At 39.6% G+C, this 14231-nt stretch overlaps 1 pseudogene; it reads right to left on the bottom strand.

Annotated features, from left to right (window-relative positions):
• The window catches only part of LOC114839824, a 65902-nt pseudogene that overhangs the window by 21255 nt on the left and 30416 nt on the right, over window positions 1-14231 (bottom strand).

Consider the following 14231-nt stretch of genomic DNA (forward strand, 5'->3'; position numbering starts at 1 on the left):
GTGACTATGGTCCCAGCTGCCTTGAGATCATTGACAAGATTCTCCTGTGTAGTTCTGGGCTGATTCCTCACTGTTCTGATGATCATTGCAACTCCACGAGGTGAGATCTTGCATAGAGCCCCAGACCGAGGGAGATTGACAGTTCTTTTGTGTTTCTTCCATTTGCGAATAATCGCACCAACTGTTACCTTCTCTCCAAGCTGCTTGGCGATGGTCTTGTAGCCCATTCCAGCCGTGTATAGGTCTACAATCTTGTCCCTGACATCTTTGGACAGCTCTTTGGTCTTGGCCATGGTGGAGAGTTTGGAATCTGACTGATTGATTGCTTCTATGGACAGGTGTCTTTCATATAGGTAACAAGCTGAGATTTGAAGCACTCTTTATTGCTATTCTGTCTCTCACTATTTAAATAAACCTACCATTAAAATTATAGACTGATCATTTCTTTGTCAGTGGGCAAATGTACAAAATCAGCAGGGTATCAAATTATTTTTTCCCTCACTGTAGTGGAGTCTGTCGATAGCATAGCAAGAGTAGTTAGTATAGTTTTGCCTATTGCGACGCTGTGACTTGTTCCAGGCTGAGAAAAGTTAAACAAGGTAGTGCTAACAAAAACAACCTTATTAAGACAAAGCCTTCCTCCAACTCGGTCACAAATAAAAATTACTGTATTACCTCACATCTCAAAATGGGACTCCTTAATGTTAGACCCCTTGCTCCAAAGGCAAATGCAGAAAATTAATTAATCACTGATCATAAACTGCAGCTCGGGATTTTTTTTTTTGAGCTGTAGATGTTATTGGCTTGTGTGAAACATGGCTAATGCCTGATGAATTTACAGTCCTAAATGAGGGGGGGTGTTAATATTTATGATAGTTAATATAAATTTACACTTAAACACATCACTGGTTTACATTCTTTTGAAGGTTTACTCATGAAAGCTAACCAGGCTGATACATCGTTTTGCATAGCAACTATTTACAGACCACCGGGCCGAACACATTGTTCCTCAGTGAGTTTCCATGCTTGTAGTGGCCTATTTCTAACCTTGTAGTCATGGCAGATAGTATTCAAATATTTGGCAATTTTCAATATTCATATGGAAAAGTCCAATGACCCCCTTCAAAATGATTGAGAAAACATAATTGACTCCCTGGGTTTTGTCCAACATGTCTCATGTTCTTCCAGGCTCGCTCATCGATGACAGAGTAAATACATCCACAAACAATCTAATCGAGGATCTAAACTCAACACTGCTAAATATTTTTGAAGAAATACGCAACTAGAAACTCGCTCCCTGGTACACAGACTATACTAGAGCATTCAAGCAAACCTCCAGAAAATTGAAGCGAAAGTGGCACTCCACCAAGTTGGAAGTATTCAGACTAGCTTGGATAGACCGTACACTACAATACCGAAAAGCACTCACATTTGCTCGATCATCTTATTTCTCCAATCTGATTGAGGTGAGCAAAAACAATCCAAAATGTATCTTAGATACAGTTGCAAAGTTAACAAAAATGCAATGCTCATCAACTGAATTGGGTTTTCACTTTAGCTGTAATGAATACATTAACTTTTTTGATGAAAAGATCATCCCTAATTAGAAAACAAATAACGGACTCCTCCTTAAATAGGTAAATTCCCCAAAATCTCAGTTGTCCTGAGAATGACCTGAACCTCCCTGAGTGTCAATGGGGACACACATTTTTAAACCCACAAATTGCCAACATTACTTAAGGAGCTATTTCCGGTGCTAGGTCAGCCAATGTTGAACATAATAAATTGCTCCCTAACCTCCAGATGTGTACCAAACTCACAAACATTTAGGAAATGTAGCCTCTTATGAAAAAATCTAATCTGGACCCAGACATATTAAACAATTATAGGCCAATATCGAACCTCCCGTTCCTCTCAAAAACCTTACAAAAATGTGTTTCCCAACCACTTAATGTCTTCCTGAAGACATAACATTTATAAAATGCTCCAGTCCGGATTCAGCACTGAGACTGCAGGTAACAAATTACCTTCTAATGACCTCAGACAAAGGTTCTGCATCTTTCCTGTTCCTTCTTGATCTTAGTGCTGCTTTTGACACTATTGATCACTCCCTTCTCTTAGAGAGACTGGAAACCCTCATTGGGCTTATATATCTGAAAGATATCAGTTTGTATGGGTGGATGGCATATCCTCTGACAAATCAAAGTGATGTTTTTGGTGTTCCTAAAGGCTCAGTTCTGGGGCCATTATTGTTCTCACTATATATGCTGCCTCTGGGTGATGTCATCCAGAATCACAATTTAAATTTTCACTGTTATGCTGATGACACACAGTTGTATATTTCCATGAAACATGGAGAAGCCATAAAAATTAGCAATGTTGGAAGCATGAGTTTCATATATTAGGAAGTGGATGACAGAGAACTTACTGCTTTTAAACTCAAGAAAAACAGAAATGCTCGTTTTAGGACCCAAGAAACAGAAAGAGTTTTTTGGCAGATTTCACAGTGAACCTCGATGGCTGTATGATTGTCTCCCAAAAGACTGTGAGAAACCTTGGCGTTTCCCTTGACCCTGACCTCTCTTTTGATGAACATATAAAATATATCTTAAGAGTTGCTTATTTTAATCTTCAGAACAGCACATTTCAAAAATCAGAAATGGATGCAGAAAAATGTATCCATGCTTTTGTTACTTCTAGACTAGATTACTGCAATGCTCTTCTTTCCGGTTACCCTGATAAATCAATAAATAAACTTCAATTAGTGCTGCACACGGCTGCTAGAATTCATTAGTCCAGTACTAGCCTCTTTACACTGACTGCCTGTTAGGTTTAGGGCTGATTTTAAGGTTTTAATAAAGGAATACATGGACTTGCTCCTACTTACCTCACTGAAATGATCCAGCCATACATACCTAGACGTAACCTACGATTGCAAGATGCAGGCCTTCTAATTGTACCTAGAAATTCTAAACAAACAGCCGGAAGCAGGGCTTTCTCTCATAGAGCTCCAGTACCGTGGAATGACCTACTAAATGTTCCCTGTCTCCTGCCCTTTTTAAACATAGGAGGACATGAGGTCTCGGCCCACACCTCTGGTGTACTGGGATTGAAAGACTCATTGCTATCCCTGTCCAAAGTCCTCCTGGTTGTGTTGCAGATTAAGACGATACCTGACGATTTTAGCTGCCACTCTGCTGACCCCTTATCCCTGTCCTTGTCCATCTGCTCATGCTTTTGACATGGACTAGGTTTAATAGACTCTGGACTCAGCCAACATGCATTTGTTAATCATGACAAAGGCATATGAGGTGAAAATAGTCCCAACAAATTAGAAGAGTTTCCCTGGATTCAGTTTGACACTGAGGAAGTGGAAATAATGTACGACTCGATGTGCAGGCAATTCCCTGCTGTTACAGACACATCAGTCATCTAATCAAAATTAGTTTCAACAATTCTACCTTGCTAGCTAATTATGTTAATGGACTAGGCCTATATAGTCAATATATAGCCACTAATAGGTTACATTTATTAGCCAATTGGTAAGCATTACAATAATCTCCAACAATATTTATATAAAATGAATTGTACTAAACAAATTAAGTGGGCATAGAATAGTACATTTTAGCAAAATATTTGTCAATATTGATTGATGGGGTAACAGACTCAGCAATACTTGAAAAAGACAAAGTAACTATGTCATGTAATTTACACACATCCATTCAGTTATTAAAATTACAATTATTTTGAAATAGCATTGAGCAATAGTTTTTTTAGCACTTAAAGCAGTTGGACAAGAAATCAGTCTCACTTGTCCGAAGGATAAGTGGCTACAAAATTGAATGCTATTACTTCTACTCCACTTCCTTCTACTACTCTGAATCCAACTATTACGCCTACTCTTCCTCCTGCTACTACTCTGAAACTACTATTCCCACTCCTCCTCCTTGTACGAGTGACGGTAGGGAGAGATTGCATGCTCTGTTTAAAATTAACAACAAACTTTGAGCAAATGTCATGCTGCCATCTAACCCTGCATGTAATGAGATCTACATTAGTTTTGCATTTTAATTTTTCCACATTTCCCCTGCCATTAAGAGATAAGTCAACAGAAAAATCTAGCTAACACTTTAAGGGATACATTTGTTCATTGCACCACTGGAATAAGACCAAGCAATACGTACAATCACAACATACAGTAGGGAATACATGTATTTTCATACTTTTTCAATCCACCATGGGAATCCAACACCCAACCCTGACATTGCCAGTACCATGTTGTTCCAACTGAGCTACATGGGTAGGGCAAATCTTTTAAAAGACTATGCACCCTTCACCCTCCAGTACATATCAAACACTCCCTTTCTGTGAAGAAGGATTTGTCAAATCACCTGTAGATGAGTGTCTGAACAGGATATCCTTGTTGAGCTCGCCCTCGTTAGCCAGGGCGAGTGAGGTCAGAGCCACTGAATAAGGGTTGGTCAGGGATGGATTACGATATTTCAGGAATTCCTTCGCCTTATTCATGCTTGCTAGTAAGCCCTGCAGAAAGGCAGAGGTCACTTCATAAGATAATAGAAATTTATGTTTGACTATACAATGCGAAAAATTTGAATGTGTACATACTGTTGTATCATATTCATTATTGTCACACACTGGGTTCGCTTCCTGCATGGCTATGAGCACAAATGCTGTCAGCGTGTCATCTTTATCATTGCCCAGCACATCTCCCTGTAATATAGAAATTAGTTATTATATAAATAAATTATTTTATTGTTTTATATTTTATATAATCTGCAAGTATTTACCATTGAATCCTATTAGAACGACTCTTACTAACACAAAAAAAATGACACTGTAGGCTGCACAAGTTGGTAGGCTACACAAGGACAGAAGTGAGCTCAAGGTTGAGTGCCAATGAATAATCTTGAATTTCATTATCTGTTTTCAGGCAAAAATTATTTCATTTAACTTCAACACATGCAGTACCATCATTGATGAGCTTATAATCCCGGCAAATTCTTCAAAAACTCCGTAGGTTTTCTGTCTTTCCCTGAAAAGCCACTTGACCGCTTTGCAGAGGACTTCAGACTTAACCTCAATGAAGGGGCTTGCCATGGCAAATACTTTAACAACATATGCTGTGAGCCTAGATACAAAGCCAATAAAAAAAACACATGAACAAATACATGCATACATTTGTGATTCTTCAAAGTAAAAAAAAAAGTGTGTATTTAAATAAACAACATGGCTGTGCAGCAAATTGTCAACAACTTAGTGACAGAAAAAAGTGAATGCTGTTAATTATGGGAGAAACAGCCCAAATCCAATTGTGCAAAGCCGGTAAATTAACTATTTCCAATTTTCAATAAATTGGACTAACATTTCTGAAAATGTTGTTGCTTTGTCGTACGCCATATTGTTCGTAGAACAATGAGAAAGTACTGTAATCAATTATATATTCAGTCTACCACTGAAAATGCAAAAAAGTTAAAGGGTCTGAATACTTTCAGAGCTATGGATGCATGGGCTAAAAACATTTTTTTTAAATAATAAAAAAGAAAATCACCAAACAATATGTAAAAATTGCATGTTGTGGTTTCAAGAATAAATTGTAATACATAAATGTGTGTATCAATCACGGAACCTTCTAACAATAGGTCTAGGCTATAGGTTGAAATATAATGGATGGTATCATGGATGGTATCATGGATGGTATCATGGATGGTATCATGGATGGTCGGAGGACCTAGATAAAATATGTGTGGAAGTAAGAGGGAGGGTGGCAGGTGTTTCTCACCAGGTTCCACTATCGTAATCAGGATAGATAGCAAAGGATCCACTATCTTTCCGAAAGCCAATTTGCCGATCATAGCCTTGATGTAACACAATAAAACAAGCAAGTTAATCAAATTACAGTAGTTTCTATTGTAGGCGTAGTGGGAGTCTGGAAGGAAGACCACACAAAAAATAAACATGAAACCTAATTTTACAAAACACAACAGAGGTGGCTCCATTGGAACTATTTAGACTTTTAGGCACTCTTAGATTAACCGTTGTAATAAATAAAATTTAAAAAACAATATATAACTAATAATATATTACAACCTTGTTTCCAAAAAAGTTGGGATGCTGCGTAAAATGCAAATAAAAACAAATTGTAATGATGTGCAAATAATTTATCCAAATATTTAGTTTCAATGTTGAAACCTCTTTTAATGATATTATGTACCGTAGATGATGAGATCCCCAAACTCTTTGCAATTTTACTCTGGGGAACGTTATTCTTAAATTGTTGCACTATTTGCCTGTGCAGTCTTTCACAGAGTGGTGAACCCCTCCTCATCTTTACTTCTGAAAGACTCATCCGCTCTGGGATGCTCTTTTTGTACCCAATCATGTTACTGACCTGTTGCGAATTAACCTAATTAGTTGTGAGATGTTGCACCAGGTTTTTTTTAGCATTACACAACTTTTCCAGTCTTTTGTTGCTCCTATCCTAACTTTTTTTAAATGTGTTGCTGGCATAAGTGGGCATATATTGTTCAAGAAACAATAACCTTTCTCAGTTTTCACATTTGAAATGTTGTCTTTGAAATCTGCACTCTAGTTCTCTCTGGGATTGTGCGCAACTGTAAGTGGAATACCTCAAAGGTAGAATTCAAATATGTCCTTACCACTTTGGATGAAACTGATTGCTTCCCTTCTGCGTTCTAATCCCACCTGATCCCATTGTTTGGTGTTGTCCAAGTAATGTGTGGCAATGACAGGCATAGTCATTCCCATCATGTTCTGCTCCCCACAGCCACCTGGTTGGCGAAGAAGATCTCCCAGGGGTGAACCACTGAGAGCAGCTTCTATGGTGCGGGCCAAATGCTCACCTAAAAATATACATAGAGTGCAGTCAAAGACAATGCAGACAGTAAAACCGAATAGCTGGAATAGAACTCCCTCTGTGTCGTCAGTGACAATGTGAAGAGACTGCCATTTCAAAGTTTTATTTCAATGATGATTTAGTAGCCAAGCGGGTACATTTTGCACTTTGCCCTAAATCCAATGTTGAGCTAATTCAACATATTTTGTTGAATAATTGAATCACAGGATGCATTTCTAAATGGACCATTGATGTTTCTCACCTGTCAAACGTATGTCTCTGCTGGCAGGTGTATTTGGAACCTGGTCAGCCAGGTTACCGCTCCTAACATGTACAATATCAACACCCCCTTTTTAACATGGGAAAGAGACATAGATAAAAATTAAACTGATTACTGCAACAAACAGCAACACAATTGAACTGTTGCCTATTTAGATTGACAACCATAAACTCACCATGTTTGGCGGGATCCAGTTCCACATTTGTATCCAGAAGCTTTGTCAGTACGCCTTCAGCCTTTCAGAGTAAGAAATGACTGTTTATGTGAACCTACATGAGTCATGTCATTATATTTACCCTACCCTCAAACTATTCTAAAGAGTGACTAATATCCTAGGTAAAATCACTTATGATTTGGGTTTTTGAAGTTCATATGATAACTTGTTTTAATCAATTTGCTGGGCAGGCTAATCTGGGGGGAGGGGGGGCTACATCAGATATCAGGCTACATCAGTTATGTAGCCTGATAAATGAATAAACGTTTGATAGGTCATCAGTTATGGTACCAGCAATAACATTTTATGTAATAAAATGTAATAGCTTCCCCTGCAGACATTCTAAATAGACTTTCAAAGCTTGACAGACAATATTATATTATACAATCCCTCCTTACAATAAAGTAGGACCAAGAAGAGTACATGTATTGGACCAACCAATCGGCAAACTAAACTTTGAGTAGGTTAACTCAGCTGTCATCTTTAGTAAGACATTAATCCCTTTTAAATAATAGTGGTTTAGAAATACATAACGTACAGGATTCTTCTGGAAAATGCCTCGTCCCTGTCTGGTCACGGTGAACCCACATCCCTGTTTCAAATTGGTTAGCATTGTTCCGTGTTTTGTACCTTATCTCACATTGGTTGCCATCTACTCCTATCCAAATTTTTTCCTGCAAGTTGGATTCCCTCAATCAAAGAAAAGCATTGAAGGCTGATTCACACTAATTTACACACTTACCCAGCTATCCCAGATCATCTTCAGGGAATTTCCTATTAAATGGAGGTACGTCAGGCAAGAAGCAAGAGTTTGCCTTACCACAACAAGCAAATCCTTTTTAACACCATCTTGATATCCGGAATCTGGGACAAGGGCCTTCACCTCAATGGAATGGCGGCCCAACATCATGGGAATGATGACAAAGGGGACACTTCTTGTGGACATGGAGTCCATTTCCACCGTCACACGGTCCCTGCCCTTTTTGCTAGCAGAGCTGCAAATGTGTGGTGTCTCTTTCAGTTCTACACGGACCTGTGATTAAGATGAAGAGATGGTAATCATATCATTGTGTGTCTGACCAGATAAACACCATAATTAATCTGTTCTTCCAGGATTCTCTACGGTTAACGTGTGCATATTGAACCGAGGGGGCGTATCGAACGGTTCGATAACATACTGTGTTCCGTTGCATCCCTAATACACACACACAGACACAGATATACACTCACCTAAAGGATTATTAGGAACACCATACTAATACTGTGTTTGACCCCCTTTCGCCTTCAGAACTGCCTTAATTCTACGTGGCATTGATTCAACAAGGTGCTAAAAGCATTCTTTAGAAATGTTGGCCCATTTTGATAGGATAGCATCTTGCAGTTGATGGAGATTTGTGGGATGCACATCCAGGGCACGAAGCTCCTGTTCCACCACATCCCAAAGATGCTCTATTGGGTTGAGATCTGGTGACTGTGGGGGCCATTTCAGTACAGTGAACTCATTGTCATGTTCAAGAAACCAATTTGAAATGATTTGAGCTTTGTGACATGGTGCATTATCCTGCTGAAAGTAGCCATCAGAGGATGGGTACATGGTGGTCATAAAGGGATGGACAGGTGTTCCTAATAATCCTTTAGGTGAGAGTATATACACACACACACACAGACATAGATGTTTGTTTTTATATCCTCATGGGGACCTAAAAAACTAAATTGCATGCACCCTTACCCTAACCCTTACCCCAACCCTAATCTATAACTAACCCTAAACTTAACCTAAAGAAACATTTATACCTAAACTTTACCTAGATCTAATGCCTAACCTTAAAGAACCCCCAATTTTGTCCCCACAAGGATTTAAAAACAAGCACACACACACACACACACACACACAGTTAGTTACGGAAATAATTGGACACTGACACAAGTTTAGTTATTTTGTCTGTTTACCAAAACATATTCAAGTTACAGTTAAATAATGAATATGGGCCTAAAGTGCAGTCTCTCAGCTTTAATTTGAGGGTATTTACATCCAAATTGGAGAAAGGGGTTCACTCTTTAATATGTAGACACTTATTTTTCAAGGGACCAAAAGTATTTGGAAAATTTACTCAAAATCTGTTTCAAACTGGTCAGTATGTTCGTAGTTAGTAATGATAGTGTCAGATACAAAAGGAGTTATAGAACCAATATGCATCTCACTGCCGATAGGTGGCATTAAGTTGCATAAGGCACCTTTGTGATGAAAACCGCCCAGCTCATCACGGGTACCCAGCTCCCAGGCATTGTAGACCTCCAACACAAGCGGTGTCTGCGCAGGGTGCGCCGCATAACCAGGGACCCTTCACACCCGTGCCACAAACTGTTTACCCTCCTCCCATCAGGCAGGTGGTACAGGTCTCTCCATTCTTGTACCACAGGCTCAGTAACAGTTTCTTTGAATCTATGGTAACCCAGCTGAACTCTGAATCCCCATCACTAACTATACCCAGACTGTGTATTACTGGACTCTGTCACTGCCTTACATGTCTGATAAGGTTTTCAGTTTTCAGTTGTCTACAGGTACGAGTCATTGCTGCTATTCCTGTATTTCATTTCCACATGCCGACTTGCACATTAAACCTGCCCCCATTGCACATTAAGAACTTCCACTGTACTAGCATTTTCAATTGTTACATACACACTGGGACGGCTACTCCGTGTGGCACTGCGTGCTCTCTCCCTCTCCGGCGCTCCACCTCGCCAGTGTACTAACCACTGGCTGGAGTAGATGGCAGCAGTGCACAGCCAACACTCCCTCACACCTGTTTTTAGTTAGTCATTACAATGTCTATTTAGGTTCCTCATTTTCACCCGCTCCTAACGGGGTTATTGTGTCTATGTTTGTTTGAGACTGTGTGGTGCCGTCAGCTGTAAAGTCAAGAAACGTAATTCTTTGTGTTGGTGTTGTTTTGTAAAATGTTTGCCTCTCCTTTACGCACCTGCTACCCTCACACCAGTCTACCTTTTGAACCTCATTGTTGCTTGCCCTGCATTTCAGTTGCACATGCCACCCTACTCCTGCAATTTGCCTCAATTGCAAATTCAGAATACCATTGAGAACTGCCACCCGCACAACTATTTATCCCACTTGTACATACAATATACCTGTACATTTTCTGTACATTTGTACATTTTCCACTGCACATTTAGAATTGGTATACTGTCCTCCTCTATTTGCACTTCTGGTTTGACGCAAACTGCATACATTACGTTATACTGTACTGTACCACTTGTTCAATGACAATAGGGTTGAATCTAATCTACTCTGGTACTACTTGGCACCAAGGTGTGGTGTTCCTTGGGTGGAAATATGAATTGGGTTTTCACCAGACATGTATAGTTTTGCATTCCGGGCAAAAAATAATAATTTTGGTATCATATGACCATAGCACCATTTGCCACTTGGCCTCGTAACCTACAATGTTCTTTTTGGCAAAGCTCAAACGAGACTTGATGTTGACCTTTTGGGGAGTTTTTGATTTCTAGCCACCCTCCCGTAGAAGCCAGATTTGTGGAGTGCTTGTGATACTATTGTCACATTCAAACATTCGCCAGTCTTTGCCATAATGGCCTGAAGCACCTGCAAAGTTGCCATTGACTTTTCGGTAGCATCTCTGATCAATCTTCGCCTGATCTATGCAAGGTCTTGGTGGTGTCATATGCATTCCACTTCAAAATAATGGTCTTAACTGTTCCCCAAGGGATAGACATATCCTTTTTATATCCATCCCGGCTTGATCACAGATCTTTTGACAGTACATTTCTTCCCATTGTGGATTCTTTGCTTTGAATTGCATTACTAAGCAGTGGAGTCCTCTATGACCAACTGTTTTTACTCTGAACTAATTAAAGTCACTACAGCTGACACAGATGGAAGCCAACTAGTTTGACTGGTGATCTGGAAGGGGTTGGTTTTAATTCAGAAAGTTGGCAATTAGAATTCTAAGGAGGATGTTCACTTAACCAGATTTGGTATTTTACAGTTTTTATTTTAATTGAGATTTTGAGATTCATAATGTGAGTTACTCTGAGTAATGAAACCCTGAACAAGTCAGATTTTATGCATTTTCATTTCAGGCGGTAAAGCAAAAAAAGGTCAACATTTTGGGGGAGGTGACTTTCAACACCCACTCTATATAGATGACTGTGACATGATTTGTGCGTTATCACTATGCAACATTTGACAGTCATAAAAATATAACTGAGCTTTAACTGAATGCACAATTGATTTCTGGACATTGGAAGCCTACACTCTGTAACAACAAAGTCTAGACGGTCTGAGTTGTTTACATACGCTTACCTTTATAGATTCTGAAAGGTAGTTGTGAAGAATGGCTTTGATTTCCAGTTGTTCATTGCGTACAGCAGAGTAGGGAAGCTTTAGATCAATGAAGAAATTCTTACGAACAATTAGTGAAAGGGGATCAGCCACACATATTCCTGTTAAGCAATAAAAGAGTTGCCATTAGACATCGAAGGAATTGCCACCAATGTAGAGGAGAGCAAACATAACAAGGTACCATACCATGGGTTTTGGACAGAGAGATCGCAGTAATCTGCCAGCTGGTGATGGAATCCGGTAAGTAAATATCCTCTTTGAGTGTGTCACTAAATGGTCAAAAAAGAAACATGGAAACCTCTAAAAGGAGAGAACTCAAAAAACACTTATCTTTGGTGAAAATACTTAAAAGTCGTTTTGAGAGGTATCTGTACTTTACTATAGGTATAATAAGTACATTACTAATATTTTTACTGCATTTCATTCCTAAAGGCAATTATCTGTTAGGAATGTATTTATATTTTTAATTTAAATGTTGATCCTTAAAGGTAGGTTAATGTAAACATAACTGCCCCATGCGGTCCTATCCTAGCATGGCAGGCCAATGCCCTCTCATTTGAAGCACAGACATCTGTCTATTGTTGGTTTTGCCCCAGTTCTGTTACATATCAGTTATGTTATGACATTTTTCTGTTCTCCCTAAACCAGTGTCCTGCCTCCATAAAAAGTTACATGCAGCGCCAAAGATATTGATAATATGAAGATGCAAAACTTCATACGCTCATACAGTCACACACAGTATCTGAGTATGTGCATAGGTTTGTTTCACACTTTTTACAGGCACAAAACAAATGCAACATCTTTAGTTGTTGCAGAATGTGACAGATTAGGGACGTTTACTTGCTGGATCTAGGTTATTTCGCTTATTTTTCAAGTATCAAAGCAACCACTGACCAGTTTTTGGCTGTAGGACAGTCTGGCAGCGTCACCTCCTTCCATAGCCAGGACTCAGGAAAGACAGTCCGGGAACCTATGTCATTAAAATCTTCATCTTCACCTTCCTTTTCAACACTTTCCTCACCTAACCAAGAATGAGAAGTCAGACAATCGCCACTGGGATTTATGTTCGAATTTACAATTCCAGTACAGTTGATTTACTTACTGCGGGCTAAGATTAGCTGGTCAAACTTGGCCTCCTCATGTTTAGTGGCCATTTCTCTGCAACATTCCAGGAAGGCTTTCACACACTCTGGTCCATCAATTACATATTGGGAACGGCGCTGACATGTGTAATCCAGAATGTTTTTTCTCATACCATCCATGCAGCATTGTCTATTCAGGCCTGTGTAACGGCTCGCTAGGAAAGAGAGCAGTATATTGTTCGTGGGATGGCACAGTGATCTACAAAAGCATTAGAAAACCTAGTTCTGAGATTTTAGAGGAAGCTATACAAAAAAGAAAGACTGGTTGAAACCTTTGGTTTATGAATACATCCTTGGCTCAATAAAGAAGCCAATTAACATTATGAGGAACCTGTCCTTATACACATCAGAAAAGGAAGATCAATTATGCCTTACATTCTGACATGGGAGAACTGCCTTGCGTTTGATAAAAACCTTAATCGACCGCAACCCCGTATATTCAAATCCTCTCTTCAGCATTAACAGCGTGGGGCTCTTGAGGTGTCGCACCCGGTACCTCCCTTAGGGAACCACGGTTATATTAATAACCAACCCAAAGATACAGACTCCCGGGATGTACAGCGGAACCCTGAACATGGCAGGCTGGGGTAGCCAACCCAAGAGAAACAAAACAGTGTGTAGTGCGCTAATTCAAAGTAAGCTGGCACTGAGGCTCACGTCCCCTCATTGCACTCTACACTAGATACATTTTTCAATAAGCACATCTAATAAGACTTGCCTACCCTGAACAGAATAACGCAACAGGGTCAAAGAATTCTGGCAACTCAATAGGGGTTAAGAGGTCTGGCTCGTTGGTAAGGATGAATCTCATTGGCCAGCCTCAAGTGGTCCCTCATTTAATAGAGCTGCTTTTGAAAATGAACCCAGTATGAAAACGTATCATATTTTTTCGAGAGGTGATAAAATCTCACTAATGCCCCCCTTCCCTACCAGCCAGCCCACAAAGACGGGAGAAGGCGGGGCACCCTGCCTGGCCAACATCACTCACAGTTAGACAACCCTTTTCTCCAGCATGACAGGGTGCAGTCTGTGAGAGAAGCCAAACAAGCTAAGTGACAACACCAGGTGTTATACACAGCTCCGGAAAAAATTAAGAGACCACTGCACCTTTTTCTTTCCTTTCCAAAAAAGTAGATTAGGAAGGTTTTGAGTGAGGAACAGAAGGGTTAAAATTAAGAGACCACTGCAAATGAACACTTCTGTTCCTCACTCAAAACCTTCCTTTTCAACTTTTTTGGAAAATAAAAGGTGCAGTGGATCTCTTAATTTTTTCCGGAGATGTACATCACATAGACAGTTGCACTGGTGCTGTGAGAAAACAGTAGCAGAGGAGAGTCCCA

This window comes from Esox lucius, chromosome 9 (genome assembly GCF_011004845.1).
Source record: "Esox lucius isolate fEsoLuc1 chromosome 9, fEsoLuc1.pri, whole genome shotgun sequence".
NCBI lineage: Eukaryota > Metazoa > Chordata > Actinopteri > Esociformes > Esocidae > Esox > Esox lucius.